A 24,599-nucleotide genomic window follows, 5' to 3' on the forward strand; every position below is an offset into this window, starting at 1 on the left:
AAGGCACGATCTCCCATGGTAGCCAGCTTTGTCCGGGGAACCGCAAGGATGTTGGATTTTCCTGACCTTAGTGTCCTGGATGTGGATTGAGGGGTGAGGAGGTCCAGGAGGTAGGTTGGACCGGAACAGCTTATGGCCTTGAATACTAGCAGAAGTACTTTGAAAGTGATGCGTTGTTTTATGGGAAGCCAGTGGAGGGAGTGGAGGACTGGGGTGATGTGTTCGGATTTCCGTGTCCTGGTGAGAACCCGGGCGGCACTGTTCTGGACATATTGTAACCTCTGGATGGTTTTGGCTGGTAGACCTGCGAGCAGAGAGTTACAGTAGTCAATCCGAGAGCTGATAAATGCGTGCACCAATTTTTCTGCATCACGTTTGGGTAGTGAGGGTCTTAGCCTTGAGATGTTTCTCAGGTGGTAGAATGATGTTTGGCAGACAGATTTGATGTGCGCATCAAAGGACAATGATGAGTCCAGCTTGACGCCCAGGTTTGTGACCAGTGAGGAAAGAGGAATGGGGTGGCCATTGATGGTGATGTGGGTGAGACCGGCCTTTTTTGTCTGAAGGGGGGTGCCAATGAGAATGGCTTCTGACTTGCTGCCATTTAGCTGTAGTGAGTTGCTGCTCATCCAGTGCTGGATGTCATCCAGGCATTTGGTAGCCCGGGATAGTGCCAGGTGTTTGTCAGGGTTAGTTTGCAGGTAAATTTGTGTGTCGTCAGCATACAAGTGGAATTTGATGTTATGGCTCCGTAGTATTTTTCCCAGGGGCAGCATGTATATTAAGAAGAGCAGGGGCCCCAGGACTGACCCCTGGGGGACACCGGAGGTAACGCATCTGATGCTGGAGGTGACTTTGCCAAGGGCAACATATTCCTGCCGTCCTGTGAGGTAAGAATGAAAGAAGTCCAGGGCAGTGCCTTTGATTCCCACCTCCTGGAGGCGCCGATACAGGATGCTATGGTCCACCGTGTCGAAAGCAGCACTTAAGTCCAGCAAGATTAGCAAACTGGGGGATCCTGAGTCTGCTGCCCTTAGTAGGTCATTTACCACCCTCACCAGAGCAGTTTCAGTGCTGTGGAAAGGTCTGAAACCGGACTGGAAGGTTTCATAGAGCTGGAGGGAGTGGAGATGGTCATGTAGCTGGATTGTGACAACCTTTTCCAAGACTTTCGCTAAGAAAGGCAGGTTAGAGATGGGACGGTAGTTGGAGAGGACCTCAGGATCCAGATTGTGCTTTTTAAGCACAGGTTTGATGGCTGCCAGTTTGAGGGAGGGGGCTACTTTACCAGTAGACAGGGACCTGTTTATTATGTATGTTGCACTGGGGACAATGGCTGTGACACATGCTTTCAATAGTGATGTGGGGATGGGGTCCAAAGAGCTGGTGGAGGAGTTCATTTTTAAAACAATGCTGGAGAGCTCAGCTTGAGTGACCTCAGCAAAGTGGTCGAGGGCTACGTCATCATGGGGGGCATGATCAAGGGGAGGGTCAGGTTGGTTGGGGGTGAAGTTGTGCCTGATGTTTTCAACCTTTGTTTTAAAGAAGTCCATGAAGCGGTTGCAGTCATCAGAAGAGGGAGTAGTGGTGGAGGAGCTACAGGGCTTGAGCATCTGATTTATGGTAGAGAACAGGTGTCTGGGATTTCTATGGCCAGAGTCAATGAGATTGGAGTAGTATGATGACCTGGTGGCTCTCAGAGCAGAGGAATATGCTCTCATGTGTTCTCTGAGGGACAGTTGGTGGACAGTTAAGCCAGTTCGCCTAAATCTGCGCTCAATTTTCCGACCCTCCGATTTTAGGGCTCTGAGCTGGTCAGTGAACCAGGGGCTGAGCGATGGAAGGACACCAGCCGCGTTTTTCGGGGGCAAACCTGTCAAGGCCATCAAGCAGGGTGCTGTTGTAGTGGAGCACATGCTCTTCAAGCGAAAGTGCAGCATCAGGCTCAGACAGGGCAGAGGAGAGAGCGGACGATAGCAGGGCATGATCAATGTCCTTGATCTTACGGAAGGTGATGGAACGCTTGCTGCTAGAGGCAGGTGGTGCAGTCATAGTGTCCAGTAGTACTGCACGGTGGTCTGAGATGCCTAGCTCCAGGACATGGGTGTTGGTAACTGAGACATCACCAGTAATGGCAAGATCAAGGGTATGTCCGTGATTATGGGTTGGTCCTTTCACATGCTGGGTAAGCGGGAGGCAATCAAGGAGGTTGAGGAAGTCAACGGCCAGTGGGCACTTGGGGGCATCCACATGGATATTAAAATCACCAAGTATTACCAGCCGGGAAAAGGTGGGGCACAGGGTTGTGAGGAGATTTGAGAAATTTGATATAAAAGTTGAGTTAGCTCTGGGAGGTCTATAAATAGAGACAATTAGCAGAGGTTCTGGAGTGAGACATCTGGCAGCTAGACATTCAAAAGATGGTGAGTCAGGGACCTGCACTTCAGCCAGGCCGAAGGTGTCCCGATAGAACACTGCCAGCCCCCCACCACGACCAGAGCTGCGTGCTTTTTCGATATATTTGTAGCCTGCGGGAGCCACCTCATTTAAGGTGAGATAGTCACCACTGCGGTGCCAGGTTTCACTAAGACATAAAAAGTCAATGTCATGATCAGATATAAAGTCATTTAAAAGGAGTGTTTTGTTCGTGAGAGACTGAATGTTCAGGGAGGCAAATTTGACATCCTTCTGTTTTTGAGGGCAGAGTGCGTGTTTTTTGAGAGGGCGGAGATTGCTACTGGTTGTGTGAGCGACAGTGTTCTGATGACGTAGTAGGGATGCGCCAGTGCGTCGTTCAGTGCAGAGTAAACAAACTTGCGTTGGGAACCTCTGTGTATGTAGCGTGGGCGATTCACAAGATCAGGTACTTTGGCATCAGAACATCCACGGAAGCGAGTAAGGAGTTTTAATGCCATGCCAGTATGTTGAATCCAGGCGCCTCAGGCACGGAGAGCAAGTTGTTGGTGCGCAAGCCAGCAGGCTAACAGGCTAGGAGGCAGCGGTCCCAGCCTACAAGCTAACCGCACCTGTCCAGGGGATACCTCCTAGCAATGGATGACAGCACTCTGCGAAGACAGGAATTCCAGCATGTGAAGAGTGGTGATGTCTGTCCACAGCCTCCGTCTATCCAACGGGAGGTAGTTAAGCCAGGGATGCTGTCTCGGAGTGCAAACTCCAGGGCAGCTCCATCCAATACAGGTTGGTGAATTGTTTGTAGCTGAGGGTGGCTGTAGGTTACTGGCTACAGTCAGCGATACAACAGACTGACTCCTGCTCCTGACCCACAGCCTTAAAGGAGGGGAACAAGAGACAATACAAGAGTTAGGAATGAATGTGTCCAAAGAGTGTTATTGTATTGAACCCTTCGGGGTCTTTTATCGTGCATGCATTGTTTTTAATATGAATATTTATTTAAACTTTTTAAGCACTGGCCCCTCTTATCCTTCCTTCCTTCCAGGCAGGAGACATGTCCCCAGCCAACAGATGGAAGTTCTGGGGGGAACAGTGAAATACTGTATTTTATTCATTTTAATATTCTATTGTGTGATGTGCATGCATACCAACAACACCTAGCTAGAATGCCTAGTCCCCAATACCTAGGCATTCTTTTATGAATTTCCTTTAAAAACTAATATGGACACATAGAAACCTGACTCTTGGGCACTTACCTTCTCTTGTTTTACCTTCCATGGGCAAGGGACATGTCTCCAGCCAGCGGTAGAGGACCTGCGGAGACAAAGGAAAGGGTTTAACCACACCCACAACCCTTTCCTAAACCTAACCACACCACTGGTCCAGCCCTAACCCCAACCCTCTAGCCTTTTATTAGTTTTAACAGTTTTTATCCCCTTGAATTGTTCCTTCCCTCCCTTCCCCAGTGTCTTTGTCTGGTCCTTGTATTTGTTTTATTTATTTTATCCCCTTATTTTTTTTATAAAAGGGTTGGTTTTAAAACACAGTAAAAAAGAAGATGGCCTGTGCCTGTGCACGCCCAACACCTTAGGGTGTTGGATACCCAGTGTAGGGGCCAAAATGCATATTTGGTCTGTTTGTTTATTGTTTATTTTGAAAGGTTAGTCACACTGTTTTGGATCATGTCACTTCCGTTTGATTGACACATGGGTGTGGCTTAATCTATATACCTGGGCAGTCAGATCAGCGGAGCCAGGGGGAGAAAGGGGGTTAGTGGCGCACCTGATTATATTTTCTGTTTACCGTCGTCGTCGTCGTCGTCAAACAACCATGTTTTCATTCATCAATTGTCATTCGGTCTGCAGCAATAAAATTCTCAAACTATATTCATCACCGGACTTGGATTCATTGTACGACGCGTAACTGCCTGGAGCCCACTAAAGCCTCTTAGCGGCCTTTTATAGGAAAACGGACGCTATATTTAGTAAACAGAAAATATAATCAGGTGCGCCACTAACCCCCTTTCTCCCCCTGCCTCCGCTGATCTGACTGCCCAGGTATATAGATTAAGCCAACATGCAAGAGCTCAACATGTCTGCTAACCTGCTAATTATAATTAAGAAGCTGCCATATCGACTGAGGGATAAATGGAGATCTGTGGCATGTGATTTTCAGGAAAGGTACAACCAAAGAGCTACCTTCAGGTATCTGGTAAATTACCTTGAAAAACAGGTGAGGATTGCAACTGATCCAGTATCTGGAGACATCAGAGACACTCCCACACCAAGCAAGGATGGAAGAGGTTTTATGTCAAAACCACCTCATCCAAAAATCAAAGGAAGTACATTTGCAACCACTGTGACAGTTGCACATGAGAAAAATGGAAATGGACCTAGGAAAATGGAGAGTTGGCCGGCTGTAAAAAGGTGTTTGTTCTGTGGAGGTGGACATGCTTTGGAGGTGTGTTTCCTATTGGAAAAGAAAGCACATCATGAGAAAATGGAGCCTGCTTTGGTTGTCTGCAGAAAGGACACATGAGCAAGGACTGCAGGAAGCGACTCAGCTGCAACATATGCAATTTGAAGCATCCTCAGATGCTGCATATCCACCAAAGAAGATTTGAAATGGACAAACATCAAGCTCAAACAAAGGAAGAAGCTGACATCAGAGCCATAGCCTCGGTACAGACAAGTGGTCTTACTGGGGCCGGTGAAGACAATTGCAAACTCTCCATAGTGCCTGTGAAAGTAAAGGCCAAGAAGGGGAATACAACAGTGCATACATATGCATTCCTTGACCCGGGAAGCACTGCGTCATTTTGCACATTGGGGCTAATGAATAAGCTCAATCTCCAGGGAAGAAAATCAAATATTCTTCTGAGAACAATGGGTCAAAGGAAGGTCGTTGAAACCAGCATTGTTTCAGGCCTAGAGGTTACAGGACTTCATGGCACTGATTTCTGTGATCTCCCATGTGTGTACACTCAGAAGACTATGCCTGTGCACAAAGGGAACATCCCACATCAAAATGACATCAATCAGTGGCATCATTTAAAGAATATTCACTTACCTGAACTGGACTGTGAGATTGAGTTGCTGATTGGCTCCGATGTACCAAAGGCTCTGGAACCACTTCAAGTCATCAGGAGTGTGGGAGATGGACCATATGCCGTCAAAACAATGCTCGGCTGGACAGTTAACGGACCTCTGGGAGGAAAAGGTGATTATGCTCAGGAGCAGTCAGAAATCAGTGTTAACAGGATATCAGTTGTTACACTTGATGAGCAATGGGAGCAGCAGTTCAAGATTGACTTTCCTGAGTGTGTCAAAGATGACCAAGAACCTTCAAAAGAAGATCAGCAGTTCTTGGATTTGGTATCAACATCTGCAAAGCTAGTTAATGGACATTACTGCTTTGGTTTACCATTGAAGGACAGGGAAATCTGCTTGCCTGACAATAAGAACTGCGCTGAACAGAGGACACTAAACTTAAAAGGGCGTTTCCAGAGAGATCCATGCTATCACTTGGAGTACACCAACTTCATGTCTGACATGATATCCAAGGGCTATGCAGAGGAAGTACCAGAAGGAATCTTGGAACGTAGTGATGGCAGAAAATGGTATCTACCACACCATGGAGTTTTGCATCCACAAAAGAAAAAACTTAGAGTGGTGTTCGACTGTGGAGCAACATATCAGGGAGTTTCACTGAACTCTCAGCTCTTACAGGGACCAGACCTCACCAGCACCTTGATTGGAGTCATAGCTAGATTCCGTAAAGAACCTGTTGTCATCGCTGCGGATATCGAAGCAATGTTCCTCCAAGTACAAGTACCAAATGAAGATCGGGACCTGCTACGGTTCGTCTGGTGGCCTGATGGAGATTACAGTCAGAACATGGTGGAATACAGAATGACGGTGCATTTATTTGGAGCAACATCATCTCCAAGTTGTGCAAATTTTGCCCTGAGAAAATGTGCTGAAGACAACACTGGCCAGTTCAGCCCACAAGCTATCAACACCATCTTGAACAACTTTTATGTGGATGACTGCCTCGCTTCAGCAGCTTCAGAAGAGGATGCAATAGCTCTTTATCACGAGTTAAGAGCCATTTGCTTCAAGGGAGGCTTTGTACTCACCAAGTGGATAAGCAATAGTCGTCATGTATTGGCTGCCATACCTGAAACGGAAAGAGCAAAAGAAATGAAGGATCTGGATTTGGACCATGACAAACTACCTGTTGAGAGGATGTTAGGTGTACAATGGTGTGTTCAGTCTGACGTCTTCAAGTTCAAAATCATCCTCAAAGACAGACCACTCACAAGACGGGGATTTTGTCGACTGTCAGTTCTGTATATGATCCCCTTGGAATGTTGGCACCAGTAGTCCTGACTGCAAAAAGGATCCTACAGGAATTGTGTCGGGAAAAGACTGGTTGGGATGATGTGATACCAGACTCTATTGTGAAAGAATGGATGAGCTGGATTCAGGAACTCCATAACCTGGAAGACTTCAAAGTCAACAGATGCTTCAAACCTACAAACTTCGGAGCGGTAACATCTGCCCAGCTACACCATTTTGCTGATGCATGTCAGGATGGTTATGGAACTGTGAGTTATTTGTTAATGCATAACAACCATGGCCAAACGCATTGTGCATTTGTGATGGGAAAGGCCAGAGTGGCTCCTTTGAAGCCAGTCACTATCCCTCGCATGGAGTTGACTGCTGCTACCATGGCGAGCAGAATGGACACAATATTGAGGAAAGAGCTGCAGATGGAACTAGCAGAATCTACATTTTGGACTGATAGCACCTCTGTGCTCAAGTACATAAAGAACAGGACCACACGATTTCGAACATTCGTGGCTAACAGAGTGACTGAAATTGCCAAAGCCTCAGATGAACATCAGTGGAGGTACGTCAACACAAATGACAATCCAGCAGACATGGCTTCCAGAGGTCTGAAAGTCAAAGCTTTCCTAAAGAAGAAAATGTGGGTGTACGGACCTCCGTTTCTTCATGGTCCTCAGGAAGAGTGGCCTCAGAACCCTGATGGATTGGATGCAATTTCACCGAAGGACTCTGAAGTCAAGAGCATAACCGTAAATGCTGCTCAAATAAGACCTGAAGCAGTGGATCCAACAACCAACTTCATCCATTACTTCTCATCCTGGAATCAGTTGAAAAGGGCAGTAGCATGGATGCTCAGAATCAAAGGAGTGCTTCTGCAACGAATCAGGAAGAGGAAAACAGCAAGCGGTGTTCTCTCTTTGCAAGGAAATCTTGACACTCAGGAAATCCGTCTCACAATCGGCGAATGGAGAGTGCAGAGATGGAGATAATCCGCTTCTGCCAAAAGAAGAGATTTGGAGATGAAATCTCAAATCTGAAAAAGGGAATGAATGTTAAAAGGACAAGCCACATTCATAAACTCAACCCCATTCTGGACAAAGATGTGTTAAGAGTTGGTGGTCGCCTAAGCAGAGCAGCAATGCCAGAAGAAATGAAACATCCTGTCATTCTGGCCAAAGACTTTCACATGCTGACCTCCTTTTACGACATATTCATGGGGAGGTGGGACATGGTGGTCGCAACCATATGCTATCCAGACTGCGTCAGAAATATTGGATTCCTGGTGCCACAGTATTGATCAGGAAAATCCTGTCTAAATGTGTTGTCTGTCAGCGTATAAATGCTATTCCTGGACAACAGCAGATGGCTGATCTACCCCTGGATAGAGTCTCTCCAGATGAACCACCATTCACAAACGTTGGAGTCGATTACTTTGGACCCTTTGGAGTGAAGCGTGGCAGAAGTGTCGTGAAGCGATATGGTGTTATTTTCACCTGTTTGGCTACAAGAGCAATTCACCTTGAAATGGCCTCATCGCTTGACACAGACTCTTTCATCCATGCCCTTCGGCGCTTCATAGCCAGACGAGGCCAAGTAAAGGAACTACGATCAGACAATGGAACCAATTTTGTGGGAGCACAGCGCGAGTTGAAGGAAGCTATTGAAGGATGGAATCAAGGTCAGATCCATGACATACTGCTTCAAAAGGGAATAAACTGGATATTCAATCCCCCTGCTGGCTCACACCATGGAGGTGTGTGGGAAAGATTAATCAGATCAGTGCGGAAGGTTCTCAACTCAACACTAAATGTGCAAAGTCTGGATGAGGAGGGACTCCACACAGTCTTATGTGAAGCCGAAGCTATTCTCAACAGTCGTCCAATCACAAAGGCTTCTACAGATCCCAACGACCTTGAAGCACTCACACCAAATCACCTTCTGCTTCTCAAAACTACGCCATCCCTGCCACCAGGACAGTTTCAGAAGGAAGACCTATATGCTCGCCGCAGGTGGAGGCAAGTTCAATATATGTCTGACTTATTTTGGAAAAGGTGGATTAAGGAGTATCTTCCCCAACTGCAAGAACGACAGAAATGGTCCAACATAAGACGCAACTTCACACCAGGAGACATCGTCATCATTGTGGATGATTCAGCGCCTCGCAACTCCTGGTTGACTGGAAGGATTGTGGAGACCATTATGGACAAAAAGGGACTTGTACGTCAGCTTCGGATCAAGTCAAAGACCGGATTTCTGACCAGGCCCATCACCAAAGTCTGCCTACTACTGGAGGCAGCGGATCATTGACTGACTCAAACTGACTTTTGACCCCTTGACTTTGTTCCTGAACACTTGACTTTGATTAATCACTCTTTCCTTGGACAACGTATATCGGATTACAAATAATGAAGAAAGAAAATATATTTACATACTATGTTGATTGTTATGTCAAATTTGTAATTATTATTTGAAACATAATAATTAGGGGCCGGAATTGTAGGGGCCAAAATGCATATTTGGTCTGTTTGTTTATTGTTTATTTTGAAAGGTTAGTCACACTGTTTTGGATCATGTCACTTCCGTTTGATTGACACATGGGTGTGGCTTAATCTATATACCTGGGCAGTCAGATCAGCGGAGCCAGGGGGAGAAAGGGGGTTAGTGGCGCACCTGATTATATTTTCTGTTGACAGGGAACAGGACTTAAAACCTCATTGTATGATAGGATGTTTCTGACCGTTTTTAAAAAAAAATATAAGCAAATATTATTTAAGCAATCCAATAAGTGTATATAGTACTATAAAGAGGATGTCGCATGTGTACAGATTGTAAAGCCGTCTGAGGCAAATTTGTGATTTGTGATTCTGGGCTATACAAAATAAACTGAATTGAATTGAATACACTTTTTAATTGAATTTGACTCCCCTTCTTGTGCAGTGTTTGGGGGTGCATTTCTCTCTGTGTGTCCCACCACGAAGTCCCAGCCGTCTCTTCTTTGGTTCCATTTGCGTTTCCTTGCGGGATATGTGTCGCGCCTGTTTTCCAGCACAGGTCTCATATTTTTGTTCTGTTCCCCCATCACCTTTGTGGACTTGTTGCATGAAAAATGGGGATGTTCGTTTTGGATACATTTTTGCACTACAGTTATTCGACATGCATCTTTACCAGTTACTGTACAAATTGACGTTTTTGCAAACAAAACATGGAAAAAGTTAAAGTGACGTTTATGTAGATAAAAGTACCCAACAGTGCATACAAGTAGAGCTGACACGATACAGAAAATGGATGGAAAAGCATGTCATGGTTCCAGCTTCACAAATGTGAGCATTTGCTGACCTTCCCATGGACATTGTTGCTGCTAAACAACTCCATTGTTCTTTTATTGAATTAAAATCCAGGAGAATATGAATGATTTTCGTTAAGACTAAATATATTTGAGCTTTTACTGACTTTTTCTTCTGTTTTATCAAATGGTTGGAATGTTTTTTGATCCAGCTAAAAGCACTGTCCAGCGGGCCACTCACAGCTGTACTTAATCTATGTATGTGGGCTTTTACTAGATAGTGCTCCCTGTTATGAAGCAACATTTGTTCAGGGCTGGTTTAAGAAACTATGTCTTGAAATGATTTGATGACAGTCACCATCAAATGCCCCGACATTTGTCCCGCTGAAGTGGATTGACTCACACACAGGAGACTTTTTCTAAACACAAAAGTGCATCACTGTCTCCCTCGCCAGCAGAGCAAATGTTGAAAGAGCGCCACCAGCCGGTTGACACTTTGTTGTGGCCGAAAACGGCATTGCATCTAATTGCCCTCAACTCCTGACGCGGTGTTGATGAGGGTTCGATTCGAGGCGACATTAAAAAAACAACAAAACCACAACACATTGTGATGCCTCGTGTTTCCTGTAAACAATACAACTAAAGAGTACTACAGGGGCAGCTGTGGCTAGAAGAAATGTGATTTAGCTTCCAGCCCACCTCATCAATCAGCAGACCACTGATAGAAGTTACTATCTTATGGATATGTCATGATCATTCTCAATACATCCATTTGTACACAGCGGAATTAGGAGCTACCCACAATGCCAAGGGGCATCCTCAGACACATAAAAGCCAATCATTTGAAAATGAAAGCAATTCAAAATGTGAAAACAGTCTCTGCCAAGTGAAGATGAGAGGGAGAGTTTGTCAGACATGGGAATGGCCAGAGAAGAAAAGTGGGCACCCTCAGTGGGACAAGGTCCACATTGGTGCCCTTTAAATACAGCTGGACCACTCTGTAGTATTGGTAGTGAGCGTTCCAGCTGCTGGCTCCTAGAGGAGGAGGAGGGCGTTGTGGGCATGAACTTGACCGTTAAAGCCGCCTGCTATCGGAAGGGTCTACGCAGGGGGGACCCCTGAGACTCCCGAAGGTAGCAGGTCTATAAGAAGCTGGTCCAAGTTAGTCTAAGGGAGTGTGTAACGGGGTTGCTGAGCCAGCTTGGAATGCTACTACCTTTTTTCCATTATTGTATAGTGTCTGTGTGTGTGTGTGTGTGTGTGTGTGTGTGTGTGTGTGTGTACACACTGTACTTAAATACACACTCGCGGTACTTGTGTTTCACTCCAGTATTTCCATTGTATGCAACTTCTATACTTCTTATCCACCCCTATTTCGGAAGCAAATTGACTTTTTACACAGCTAGGAATAGTCAGGCTAGTTACGTTTCAGATTACAATTTTGCATCCCTTTTGGTGTCAGTGAAAGCCAGTTAATCTCTATAAAGTTTGTGATTTTCAATGTTTGTGATGACCTGAAGCATTAAATGTTCCTCCTTGGGTTGAGAATAGTCTGCCTCTTTCAGAGAAATGAGCTATTTTAAAGCCTCCTTGGGTCAGCATTTTTACAGTGTTTGTTTTGTAGGCCTACTTCATAAAGGATGTCAATACAGTACCTCTTCAACCCCTGATAGTTTTGTAGGCTAACGACATCAAATTGATTAAGACTTTGACATAAAGAAGAGATAATGCTCGGTGTTCTTTTTTTTTGTCAGTTTGAAGACTTCAGTCATTGGCTGCCATTGGATCTGTCACCTTTTATTATGTTTATTTAATTGTTTTAAATGGGTTTGTTTACTGCAGCCTGGCCTTGAAGTAATAATAATGAACAAGAAGAAGTGGTTGAATGGTAAAAAGCGCAGGTCTTGCTCTATATGATCCCTTGTCCCACTTCATGTTTTGAAATGGTTGAAAAGGCGGCTAACAACTTGGGAGGAAATCAGGAATAGGCTTGGATTGGGGAAAAAGGCAGTGGCGGTGGCAGTTGCGTATGTGAGCATGTATAGTTGTTGAGGTAAAGATTAATTTCAGTTCATATCAGCTCACATGACTTTGCCTTAAAAACTACAAGTCCCACAATGCACCACCGGCAGGCCAGTGCAGGCTGCTCATTACCCTTTTAAGTTGGAACACCTGTGAATGGAAGGTCTCTCAGCAAACATATCAGCAGAGAGAGCAACAAACAAAGGATTCAACTCGTGGTACAACCAAAGGAGCCACTGGTACGGTAACAAGACTTTTTATTGTGATGATTGCTTAGTAATCATTTATACAGACAGCATGCATATCAGTTTGCTGCATGCATATGAGTTTGGCTTTTTGGTTGAGTGTATTTTGTTGATTGTTCAACTTAGGTTAATGTTTGATGAGCTTTCCTTAAAAACACCAATGCTGCATACTGTTTGCATTTCAACAGTCTCTTAGTCATTAGTTGGGATTGTTTCAGAAAGTCCACCTGTTGCAAGCCTTGGTACTTGGTACTGAGAATTGTTTAAAATTTATTTGCATGTTTGGATAACTTATGCTTTTTGTGTTTTGAAGGTTTTCAACCTGATAGACCAACCACTCATCAAGAAGAAACAAATAAGGAAAAAATAAAATAAAAATTGAGCTGTGTTGGAAAGAGTTGTCCCGTGCGTCCTTTGGGGTTCATGTACCAGGCCATTTCAAGTTGGGCAAGAGTTGAAAAACACCTAGGAACTTGACAATAGTCAAGTGCCTTATACATTTGCAGGTGGATTTCACACTATTATTTTTTCTCCTTTCATGCTGAACGATTTCATGAATTGGTTTCTGTGATTATTTTGAACTTTACCTGCTGGGAGGCCACCTTTGATTGATAATTGTGTCACCTCCTTGGCTCGCCCATAGATCAATGGACACCTGTACTCACCTGCTGTGTTTTCCACCTCTCCGGCAAACTTGAAATATTCCGTGCCGTGGCGGAATGGTTCGAGCACTTGCACACGGTGGTTATCGGTTCGATTCCTGGAAGGGTCAATCCGCAGAGGTAACATCAAGCTCATGCAGTTGTTCCTCGTTTGTCCTCGTTTGCTGCACAGAAGATTGAGTAGGGATGCCGCTTAAGGCTTACCAGGTTCTAAGAAGGGGAATGAACTTCAAATATTATCTTTTTTTCTTTGGGGTTTTTTAAACGAGCAAAAGGGTGTCCTGACCTGACAGGGAACAGGACTTAAAACCTCATTGTATGATAGGATGTTTCTGACCGTTTTTAAAAAATATATAAGCAAATATTATTTAAGCAATCCAATAAGTGTATATAGTACTATAAAGAGGATGTCGCATGTGTACAGATTGTAAAGCCGTCTGAGGCAAATTTGTGATTTGTGATTCTGGGCTATACAAAATAAACTGAATTGAATTGAATTGAATTGAATACACTTTTTAATTGAATTTGACTCCCCTTCTTGTGCAGTGTTTGGGGGTGCATTTCTCTCTGTGTGTCCCACCGGAAGTCCCAGCCGTCTCTTCTTTGGTTCCATTTGCGTTTCCTTGCGGGATATGTGTCGCGCCTGTTTTCCAGCACAGGTCTCATATTTTTGTTCTGTTCCCCCATCACCTTTGTGGACTTGTTGCATGAAAAATGGGGATGTTCGTTTTGGATACATTTTTGCACTACAGTTATTCGACATGCATCTTTACCAGTTACTGTACAAATTGACGTTTTTGCAAACAAAACATGGAAAAAGTTAAAGTGACGTTTATGTAGATAAAAGTACCCAACAGTGCATACAAGTAGAGCTGACACGATACAGAAAATGGATGGAAAAGCATGTCATGGTTCCAGCTTCACAAATGTGAGCATTTGCTGACCTTCCCATGGACATTGTTGCTGCTAAACAACTCCATTGTTCTTTTATTGAATTAAAATCCAGGAGAATATGAATGATTTTCGTTAAGACTAAATATATTTGAGCTTTTACTGACTTTTTCTTCTGTTTTATCAAATGGTTGGAATGTTTTTTGATCCAGCTAAAAGCACTGTCCAGCGGGCCACTCACAGCTGTACTTAATCTATGTATGTGGGCTTTTACTAGATAGTGCTCCCTGTTATGAAGCAACATTTGTTCAGGGCTGGTTTAAGAAACTATGTCTTGAAATGATTTGATGACAGTCACCATCAAATGCCCCGACATTTGTCCCGCTGAAGTGGATTGACTCACACACAGGAGACTTTTTCTAAACACAAAAGTGCATCACTGTCTCCCTCGCCAGCAGAGCAAATGTTGAAAGAGCGCCACCAGCCGGTTGACACTTTGTTGTGGCCGAAAACGGCATTGCATCTAATTGCCCTCAACTCCTGACGCGGTGTTGATGAGGGTTCGATTCGAGGCGACATTAAAAAAACAACAAAACCACAACACATTGTGATGCCTCGTGTTTCCTGTAAACAATACAACTAAAGAGTACTACAGGGGCAGCTGTGGCTAGAAGAAATGTGATTTAGCTTCCAGCCCACCTCATCAATCAGCAGACCACTGATAGAAGTTACTATCTTATGGATATGTCATGATCATTCTCAATACATCCATTTGTACACAGCGGAATTAGGAGCTACCCACAATGCCAAGGGGCATCCTCAGACACATAAAAGCCAATCATTTGAAAATGAAAGCAATTAAAAATGTGAAAACAGTCTCTGCCAAGTGAAGATGAGAGGGAGAGTTTGTCAGACATGGGAATGGCCAGAGAAGAAAAGTGGGCACCCTCAGTGGGACAAGGTCCACATTGGTGCCCTTTAAATACAGCTGGACCACTCTGTAGTATTGGTAGTGAGCGTTCCAGCTGCTGGCTCCTAGAGGAGGAGGAGGGCGTTGTGGGCATGAACTTGACCGTTAAAGCCGCCTGCTATCGGAAGGGTCTACGCAGGGGGGACCCCTGAGACTCCCGAAGGTAGCAGGTCTATAAGAAGCTGGTCCAAGTTAGTCTAAGGGAGTGTGTAACGGGGTTGCTGAGCCAGCTTGGAATGCTACTACCTTTTTTCCATTATTGTATAGTGTCTGTGTGTGTGTGTGTGTGTGTGTGTGTGTGTGTGTGTGTGTGTGTGTGTGTACACTGTACTTAAATACACACTCGCGGTACTTGTGTTTCACTCCAGTATTTCCATTGTATGCAACTTCTATACTTCTTATCCACCCCTATTTCGGAAGCAAATTGACTTTTTACACAGCTGGAATAGTCAGGCTAGTTACGTTTCAGATTACAATTTTGCATCCCTTTTGGTGTCAGTGAAAGCCAGTTAATCTCTATAAAGTTTGTGATTTTCAATGTTTGTGATGACCTGAAGCATTAAATGTTCCTCCTTGGGTTGAGAATAGTCTGCCTCTTTCAGAGAAATGAGCTATTTTAAAGCCTCCTTGGGTCAGCATTTTTACAGTGTTTGTTTTGTAGGCCTACTTCATAAAGGATGTCAATACAGTACCTCTTCAACCCCTGATAGTTTTGTAGGCTAACGACATCAAATTGATTATTAAGACTTTGACATAAAGAAGAGATAATGCTCGGTGTTCTTTTTTTTGTCAGTTTGAAGACTTCAGTCATTGGCTGCCATTGGATCTGTCACCTTTTATTATGTTTATTTAATTGTTTTAAATGGGTTTGTTTACTGCAGCCTGGCCTTGAAGTAATAATAATGAACAAGAAGAAGTGGTTGAATGGTAAAAAGCGCAGGTCTTGCTCTATATGATCCCTTGTCCCACTTCATGTTTTGAAATGGTTGAAAAGGCGGCTAACAACTTGGGAGGAAATCAGGAATAGGCTTGGATTGGGGAAAAAGGCAGTGGCGGTGGCAGTTGCGTATGTGAGCATGTATAGTTGTTGAGGTAAAGATTAATTTCAGTTCATATCAGCTCACATGACTTTGCCTTAAAAACTACAAGTCCCACAATGCACCACCGGCAGGCCAGTGCAGGCTGCTCATTACCCTTTTAAGTTGGAACACCTGTGAATGGAAGGTCTCTCAGCAAACATATCAGCAGAGAGAGCAACAAACAAAGGATTCAACTCGTGGTACAACCAAAGGAGCCACTGGTACGGTAACAAGACTTTTTATTGTGATGATTGCTTAGTAATCATTTATACAGACAGCATGCATATCAGTTTGCTGCATGCATATGAGTTTGGCTTTTTGGTTGAGTGTATTTTGTTGATTGTTCAACTTAGGTTAATGTTTGATGAGCTTTCCTTAAAAACACCAATGCTGCATACTGTTTGCATTTCAACAGTCTCTTAGTCATTAGTTGGGATTGTTTCAGAAAGTCCACCTGTTGCAAGCCTTGGTACTTGGTACTGAGAATTGTTTAAAATTTATTTGCATGTTTGGATAACTTATGCTTTTTGTGTTTTGAAGGTTTTCAACCTGATAGACCAACCACTCATCAAGAAGAAACAAATAAGGAAAAAATAAAATAAAAATTGAGCTGTGTTGGAAAGAGTTGTCCCGTGCGTCCTTTGGGGTTCATGTACCAGGCCATTTCAAGTTGGGCAAGAGTTGAAAAACACCTAGGAACTTGACAATAGTCAAGTGCCTTATACATTTGCAGGTGGATTTCACACTATTATTTTTTCTCCTTTCATGCTGAACGATTTCATGAATTGGTTTCTGTGATTATTTTGAACTTTACCTGCTGGGAGGCCACCTTTGATTGATAATTGTGTCACCTCCTTGGCTCGGCCATAGATCAATGGACACCTGTACTCACCTGCTGTGTTTTCCACCTCTCCGGCTAACCTTGAAATATTCCGTGCCGTGGCGGAATGGTTCGAGCACTTGCACACGGTGGTTATCGGTTCGATTCCTGGAAGGGTCAATCCGCAGAGGTAACATCAAGCTCATGCAGTTGTTCCTCGTTTGCTGCACAGAAGATTGAGTAGGGATGCCGCTTAAGGCTTACCAGGTTCTAAGAAGGGGAATGAACTTCAAATATTATCTTTTTTTCTTTGGGGTTTTTTAAACGAGCAAAAGGGTGTCCTGACCTGACAGGGAACAGGACTTAAAACCTCATTGTATGATAGGATGTTTCTGACCGTTTTTAAAAAAAAATATAAGCAAATATTATTTAAGCAATCCAATAAGTGTATATAGTACTATAAAGAGGATGTCGCATGTGTACAGATTGTAAAGCCGTCTGAGGCAAATTTGTAATTTGTGATTCTGGGCTATACAAAATAAACTGAATTGAATTGAATTGAATACACTTTTTAATTGAATTTGACTCCCCTTCTTGTGCAGTGTTTGGGGGTGCATTTCTCTCTGTGTGTCCCACCGGAAGTCCCAGCCGTCTCTTCTTTGGTTCCATTTGCGTTTCCTTGCGGGATATGTGTCGCGCCTGTTTTCCAGCACAGGTCTCATATTTTTGTTCTGTTCCCCCATCACCTTTGTGGACTTGTTGCATGAAAAATGGGGATGTTCGTTTTGGATACATTTTTGCACTACAGTTATTCGACATGCATCTTTACCAGTTACTGTACAAATTGACGTTTTTGCAAACAAAACATGGAAAAAGTTAAAGTGACGTTTATGTAGATAAAAGTACCCAACAGTGCATACAAGTAGAGCTGACACGATACAGAAAATGGATGGAAAAGCATGTCATGGTTCCAGCTTCACAAATGTGAGCATTTGCTGACCTTCCCATGGACATTGTTGCTGCTAAACAACTCCATTGTTCTTTTATTGAATTAAAATCCAGGAGAATATGAATGATTTTCGTTAAGACTAAATATATTTGAGCTTTTACTGACTTTTTCTTCTGTTTTATCAAATGGTTGGAATGTTTTTTGATCCAGCTAAAAGCACTGTCCAGCGGGCCACTCACAGCTGTACTTAATCTATGTATGTGGGCTTTTACTAGATAGTGCTCCCTGTTATGAAGCAACATTTGTTCAGGGCTGGTTTAAGAAACTATGTCTTGAAATGATTTGATGACAGTCACCATCAAATGCCCCGACATTTGTCCCGCTGAAGTGGATTGACTCACACACAGGAGACTTTTTCTAAACACAAAAGTGCATCACTGTCTCCCTCGCCAGCAGAGCAAATGTTGATTGTGTTACTTCTAAACTAACCTGCTTTCACTTTAAGTAATCGGAGGTCGAAAATCACTTTCGCCAATAGGGGGCAGTAGCGGCTTCTGTATGGTAGTGACGCTGTAATTCTTAAGAGAAGCAAGTTAGTGAAGCCAAGAAAGGACAGTCAGGATAGCGGCAGTGAAAGATATTCACCCGAGACTGTCTTTCTGTTTGTATTCACAGGTGAGAGAAGTACACAAGCGTCATATACATTATGTTAAGTTCGCTCGCTTTTGCGGTGCCATGTTTTCATGTTTATGAAGTGTTTATTGTTGACCTATAAGGCAGCTAACTAAAGCTAGCATCAGTGTGTCGAGTCCGCTAGCTCTTTGGCGCCAGCGTGACGTCACTAACCTAGCCGTATAATTGCATTGTTCAATGCAGGCTCGTACACAGATAAATGTTTTGTCCTGTGCTGGTGATAAGCAGTGCTTTATTAGTTATGTTAAGCTGTACATTTTAGGTTGTGTATTTATTTTGTTTAACCTAATTACAGTTGTATTTAGATGGTTTCACTGATGTATGTTTGGCAGTGACGCTGTAATTCTTAAGAGAAGCAAGTTAGTGAAGCCAAGAAAGGACAGTCAGGATAGCGGCAGTGAAAGATATTCACCCGAGACTGTCTTTCTGTTTGTATTCACAGAATTAAAACTCATCTGGCGACTGAATGGAAATTGTCATCATTCAGTGTGTAACACCACCAGCCGGTTGACACTTTGTTGTGGCCGAAAACGGCATTGCATCTAATTGCCCTCAACTCCTGACGCGGTGTTGATGAGGGTTTGATTCGAGGCGACATTAAAAAAACAACAAAACCACAACACATTGTGATGCCTCGTGTTTCCTGTAAACAATACAACTAAAGAGTACTACAGGGGCAGCTGTGGCTAGAAGAAATGTGATTTAGCTTCCAGCCCACCTCATCAATCAGCAGACCACTGATAGAAGTTACTATCTTATGGATATGTCATGATCATTCTCAATACATCCATTTGTACACAGCGGAATTAGGAGCTACCCACAATGCCAAGGGGCATCCTCAGACACATAAAAGCCAATAATTTGAAAATGAAAGCAATTAAAAATGTGAAAACAGTCTCTGCCAAGTGAAGATGAGAGGGAGAGTTTGTCAGACATGGGAATGGCCAGAGAAGAAAAGTGGGCACCCTCAGTGGGACAAGGTCCACATTGGTGCCCTTTAAATACAGCTGGACCACTCTGTAGTATTGGTAGCAGCGTTCCAGCTGCTGGCTCCTAGAGGAGGAGGAGGAGGGCGTTGTGGGCATGAACTTGACCGTTAAAGCCGCCTGCTATCGGAAGGGTCTACGCAGGGGGGACCCCTGAGACTCCCGAAGGTAGCAGGTCTATAAGAAGCTGGTCCAAGTTAGTCTAAGGGAGTGTGTAACGGGGTTGCTGAGCCAGCTTGGAATGCTACTACCTTTTTTCCATTATTGTATATGTCTGTGTGTGTGTGTGTGTGTGTGTGTGTGTGTGTGTTTTCCATTGTATGCAACTTCTATACTTCTTATCCACCCCTATTTCGGAAGCAAATTGACTTTTTACACAGCTAGGAATAGTCAGGCTAGTTACGTTTCAGATTACAATTTTGCATCCCTTTTGGTGTCAGTGAAAGCCAGTTAATCTCTATAAAGTTTGTGATTTTCAATGTTTGTGATGACCTGAAGCATTAAATGTTCCTCCTTGGGTTGAGAATAGTCTGCCTCTTTCAGAGAAATGAGCTATTTTAAAGCCTCCTTGGGTCAGCATTTTTACAGTGTTTGTTTTGTAGGCCTACTTCATAAAGGATGTCAATACAGTACCTCTTCAACCCCTGATAGTTTTGTAGGCTAACGACATCAAATTGATTATTAAGACTTTGACATAAAGAAGAGATAATGCTCGGTGTTCTTTTTTTTTTTTGTCAGTTTGAAGACTTCAGTCATTGGCTGCCATTGGATCTGTCACCTTTTATTATGTTTATTTAATTGTTTTAAATGGGTTTGTTTACTGCAGCCTGGCCTTGAAGTAATAATAATGAACAAGAAGAAGTGGTTGAATGGTAAAAAGCGCAGGTCTTGCTCTATATGATCCCTTGTCCCACTTCATGTTTTGAAATGGTTGAAAAGGCGGCTAACAACTTGGGAGGAAATCAGGAATAGGCTTGGATTGGGGAAAAAGGCAGTGGCGGTGGCAGTTGCGTATGTGAGCATGTATAGTTGTTGAGGTAAAGATTAATTTCAGTTCATATCAGCTCACATGACTTTGCCTTAAAAACTACAAGTCCCACAATGCACCACCGGCAGGCCAGTGCAGGCTGCTCATTACCCTTTTAAGTTGGAACACCTGTGAATGGAAGGTCTCTCAGCAAACATATCAGCAGAGAGAGCAACAAACAAAGGATTCAACTCGTGGTACAACCAAAGGAGCCACTGGTACGGTAACAAGATTTTATTGTGATGATTGCTTAGTAATCATTTATACAGACAGCATGCATATCAGTTTGCTGCATGCATATGAGTTTGGCTTTTTGGTTGAGTGTATTTTGTTGATTGTTCAACTTAGGTTAATGTTTGATGAGCTTTCCTTAAAAACACCAATGCTGCATACTGTTTGCATTTCAACAGTCTCTTAGTCATTAGTTGGGATTGTTTCAGAAAGTCCACCTGTTGCAAGCCTTGGTACTTGGTACTGAGAATTGTTTAAAATTTATTTGCATGTTTGGATAACTTATGCTTTTTGTGTTTTGAAGGTTTTCAACCTGATAGACCAACCACTCATCAAGAAGAAACAAATAAGGAAAAAATAAAATAAAAATTGAGCTGTGTTGGAAAGAGTTGTCCCGTGCGTCCTTTGGGGTTCATGTACCAGGCCATTTCAAGTTGGGCAAGAGTTGAAAAACACCTAGGAACTTGACAATAGTCAAGTGCCTTATACATTTGCAGGTGGATTTCACACTATTATTTTTTCTCCTTTCATGCTGAACGATTTCATGAATTGGTTTCTGTGATTATTTTGAACTTTACCTGCTGGGAGGCCACCTTTGATTGATAATTGTGTCACCTCCTTGGCTCGCCCATAGATCAATGGACACCTGTACTCACCTGCTGTGTTTTCCACCTCTCCGGCTATCCTTGAAATATTCCGTGCCGTGGCGGAATGGTTAGAGCACTTGCACACGGTGGTTATCGGTTCGATTCCTGGAAGGGTCAATCCGCAGAGGTAACATCAAGCTCATGCAGTTGTTCCTCGTTTGTCCTCGTTTGCTGCACAGAAGATTGAGTAGGGATGCCGCTTAAGGCTTACCAGGTTCTAAGAAGGGGAATGAACTTCAAATATTATCTTTTTTTCTTTGGGGTTTTTTAAACGAGCAAAAGGGTGTCCTGACCTGACAGGGAACAGGACTTAAAACCTCATTGTATGATAGGATGTTTCTGACCGTTTTTAAAAAAAAATATAAGCAAATATTATTTAAGCAATCCAATAAGTGTATATAGTACTATAAAGAGGATGTCGCATGTGTACAGATTGTAAAGCCGTCTGAGGCAAATTTGTAATTTGTGATTCTGGGCTATACAAAATAAACTGAATTGAATTGAATTGAATACACTTTTTAATTGAATTTGACTCCCCTTCTTGTGCAGTGTTTGGGGGTGCATTTCTCTCTGTGTGTCCCACCGGAAGTCCCAGCCGTCTCTTCTTTGGTTCCATTTGCGTTTCCTTGCGGGATATGTGTCGCGCCTGTTTTCCAGCACAGGTCTCATATTTTTGTTCTGTTCCCCCATCACCTTTGTGGACTTGTTGCATGAAAAATGGGGATGTTCGTTTTGGATACATTTTTGCACTACAGTTATTCGACATGCATCTTTACCAGTTACTGTACAAATTGACGTTTTTGCAAACAAAACATGGAAAAAGTTAAAGTGACGTTTATGTAGATAAAAGTACCCAACAGTGCATACAAGTAGAGCTGACACGATACAGAAAATGGATGGAAAAGCATGTCATGGTTCCAGCTTCACAAATGTGAGCATTTGCTGACCTTCCCATGGACATTGTTGCTGCTAAACAACTCCATTGTTCTTTTATTGAATTAAAATCCAGGAGAATATGAATGATTTTCGTTAAGACTAAATATATTTGAGCTTTTACTGACTTTCTTCTGTTTTATCAAATGGTTGGAATGTTTTTTGATCCAGCTAAAAGCACTGTCCAGCGGGCCACTCACAGCTGTACTTAATCTATGTATGTGGGCTTTTACTAGATAGTGCTCCCTGTTATGAAGCAACATTTGTTCAGGGCTGGTTTAAGAAACTATGTCTTGAAATGATTTGATGACAGTCACCATCAAATGCCCCGACATTTGTCCCGCTGAAGTGGATTGACTCACACACAGGAGACTTTTTCTAAACACAAAAGTGCATCACTGTCTCCCTCGCCAGCAGAGCAAATGTTGAGGGGGCAGTAGCGGCTTCTGTATGGTAGTGACGCTGTAATTCTTAAGAGAAGCAAGTTAGTGAAGCCAAGAAAGGACAGTCAGGATAGCGGCAGTGAAAGATATTCACCCGAGACTGTCTTTCTGTTTGTATTCACAGGTGAGAGAAGTACACAAGCGTCATATACATTATGTTAAGTTCGCTCGCTTTTGCGGTGCCATGTTTTCATGTTTATGAAGTGTTTATTGTTGACCTATAAGGCAGCTAACTAAAGCTAGCATCAGTGTGTCGAGTCCGCTAGCTCTTTGGCGCCAGCGTGACGTCACTAACCTAGCCGTATAATTGCATTGTTCAATGCAGGCTCGTACACAGATAAATGTTTTGTCCTGTGCTGGTGATAAGCAGTGCTTTATTAGTTATGTTAAGCTGTACATTTTAGGTTGTGTATTTATATTTTGTTTAACCTAATTACAGTTGTATTTAGATGGTTTCACTGATGTATGTTTGGCAGTGACGCTGTAATTCTTAAGAGAAGCAAGTTAGTGAAGCCAAGAAAGGACAGTCAGGATAGCGGCAGTGAAAGATATTCACCCGAGACTGTCTTTCTGTTTGTATTCACAGAATTAAAACTCATCTGGCGACTGAATGGAAATTGTCATCATTCAGTGTGTAACACCACCAGCCGGTTGACACTTTGTTGTGGCCGAAAACGGCATTGCATCTAATTGCCCTCAACTCCTGACGCGGTGTTGATGAGGGTTTGATTCGAGGCGACATTAAAAAAACAACAAAACCACAACACATTGTGATGCCTCGTGTTTCCTGTAAACAATACAACTAAAGAGTACTACAGGGGCAGCTGTGGCTAGAAGAAATGTGATTTAGCTTCCAGCCCACCTCATCAATCAGCAGACCACTGATAGAAGTTACTATCTTATGGATATGTCATGATCATTCTCAATACATCCATTTGTACACAGCGGAATTAGGAGCTACCCACAATGCCAAGGGGCATCCTCAGACACATAAAAGCCAATAATTTGAAAATGAAAGCAATTCAAAATGTGAAAACAGTCTCTGCCAAGTGAAGATGAGAGGGAGAGTTTGTCAGACATGGGAATGGCCAGAGAAGAAAAGTGGGCACCCTCAGTGGGACAAGGTCCACATTGGTGCCCTTTAAATACAGCTGGACCACTCTGTAGTATTGGTAGCAAGCGTTCCAGCTGCTGGCTCCTAGAGGAGGAGGAGGAGGGCGTTGTGGGCATGAACTTGACCGTTAAAGCCGCCTGCTATCGGAAGGGTCTACGCAGGGGGGACCCCTGAGACTCCCGAAGGTAGCAGGTCTATAAGAAGCTGGTCCAAGTTAGTCTAAGGGAGTGTGTAACGGGGTTGCTGAGCCAGCTTGGAATGCTACTACCTTTTTTCCATTATTGTATAGTGTGTGTGTGTACACTGTACTTAAATACACACTCGCGGTACTTGTGTTTCACTCCAGTATTTCCATTGTATGCAACTTCTATACTTCTTATCCACCCCTATTTCGGAAGCAAATTGACTTTTTACACAGCTAGGAATAGTCAGGCTAGTTACGTTTCAGATTACAATTTTGCATCCCTTTTGGTGTCAGTGAAAGCCAGTTAATCTCTATAAAGTTTGTGATTTTCAATGTTTGTGATGACCTGAAGCATTAAATGTTCCTCCTTGGGTTGAGAATAGTCTGCCTCTTTCAGAGAAATGAGCTATTTTAAAGCCTCCTTGGGTCAGCATTTTTACAGTGTTTGTTTTGTAGGCCTACTTCATAAAGGATGTCAATACAGTACCTCTTCAACCCCTGATAGTTTTGTAGGCTAACGACATCAAATTGATTATTAAGACTTTGACATAAAGAAGAGATAATGCTCGGTGTTGTTTTTTTTGTCAGTTTGAAGACTTCAGTCATTGGCTGCCATTGGATCTGTCACCTTTTATTATGTTTATTTAATTGTTTTA

The 24,599-nt window shown here is 43.2% G+C and overlaps 3 long non-coding RNA genes across 3 annotated transcripts; all 3 read left to right on the plus strand.

Annotated features, from left to right (window-relative positions):
* Positions 1 to 12,129: 12,129 nt before the first annotated feature.
* Positions 12,130 to 13,191, plus strand: LOC129112769 (uncharacterized). Its single transcript, XR_008532374.1, has 3 exons — positions 12,130 to 12,308; positions 12,628 to 12,820; positions 12,958 to 13,191. It is a non-coding gene; the product is annotated as an uncharacterized LOC129112769 (long non-coding RNA).
* A 2,767-nt stretch (positions 13,192 to 15,958) lies between these two features.
* On the plus strand, positions 15,959 to 16,833 carry LOC129112770 (uncharacterized). Its single transcript, XR_008532375.1, has 3 exons — positions 15,959 to 16,137; positions 16,457 to 16,649; positions 16,787 to 16,833. It is a non-coding gene; the product is annotated as an uncharacterized LOC129112770 (long non-coding RNA).
* A 3,640-nt stretch (positions 16,834 to 20,473) lies between these two features.
* LOC129112771 (uncharacterized) lies at positions 20,474 to 21,344 on the plus strand. Its single transcript, XR_008532376.1, has 3 exons — positions 20,474 to 20,609; positions 20,927 to 21,119; positions 21,257 to 21,344. It is a non-coding gene; the product is annotated as an uncharacterized LOC129112771 (long non-coding RNA).
* The last annotated feature ends 3,255 nt before the right edge of the window (positions 21,345 to 24,599 follow it).

The sequence above is a fragment of the Anoplopoma fimbria genome, chromosome 23 (assembly GCF_027596085.1).
Source record: "Anoplopoma fimbria isolate UVic2021 breed Golden Eagle Sablefish chromosome 23, Afim_UVic_2022, whole genome shotgun sequence".
NCBI classification, from domain to species: Eukaryota; Metazoa; Chordata; class Actinopteri; order Perciformes; family Anoplopomatidae; genus Anoplopoma; species Anoplopoma fimbria.